Consider the following 965-nt stretch of genomic DNA (forward strand, 5'->3'; position numbering starts at 1 on the left):
CTGAGTTATTGTTGTATTTTTCTTTTGTTTGTTTGTTTATTTTGTTTTGTTTATGTGCGTGCTGAATAAACTCATTCATTCATTCTAACCATAACCTTAATAGAATGGTGCGGGTACGTGTCACTTCTGGCAAAGTGGCAAATCTGAATGAAAGTGTATTCTTGGAAAGTTGCCTGGAAGGGAAACGTGTGGTAGTAAAAGGTGCACAAACAACAGGGATGACCACAGCTTTGAGGAGATTTTCAAGCAAAGTGAAATCAAGAGCACATGGGAGCTTCACAAGGATATGACTGAGACTTGAGTCAGTGTGTCCAGGAAATGAGCTGCGTCACATTCCTAGTTTTAAGCCACTCCTGAACCAGAGCCAATGTCAGAAACACCTTAACTGGGATGAGGAGAAAAAGAAGTGGACCATTGCTCAGTGGTCCAAAGTCCTCTTCAGATGAAAGTAAATTCTGCATTTCATTTGGAAATCAATGTCCAATAGTCTGGAGGAAGAGTGGTGAGGCACAGAATGCAAGCTGCTTGAAGTTTAGTGTGATGTTTCCACAGTCTGTGATAATTTGGTGGACCTGATCATCTGCTGGAGTTGGTCCACTGTAATTTATCAAGTCTAAAGTCAACACAGCCATCTCCCAGGAGATTGTGGAACTCTTCATGTTTCCATCTGCTGACAAGGTTTATGGAAATACTGATTTCATCTTCCAGCAGGACTTGGCACCTGCACACAGTGCCAAAAGTATTAGTAACGGGTTTGCTTACCATAGTACAGTATTACTGCACTTAATTGGCCAGCCGACTCACCTCTATGCCAAAGCACAATGATATTTGTGCAAAGCCCAAGCAATTGAGTGCATAAATGAACATACTTTTCAGAAGTTTTATGTTTCTACTTTATTAATCCTTTTTTTGAAACGGATCTTATGAAATAGTCTGAGATATATTTTGAGATATGCAATTTCTGT

Source organism: Thalassophryne amazonica, chromosome 17 (assembly GCF_902500255.1).
Source record: "Thalassophryne amazonica chromosome 17, fThaAma1.1, whole genome shotgun sequence".
In the NCBI taxonomy this organism is placed as follows: domain Eukaryota; kingdom Metazoa; phylum Chordata; class Actinopteri; order Batrachoidiformes; family Batrachoididae; genus Thalassophryne; species Thalassophryne amazonica.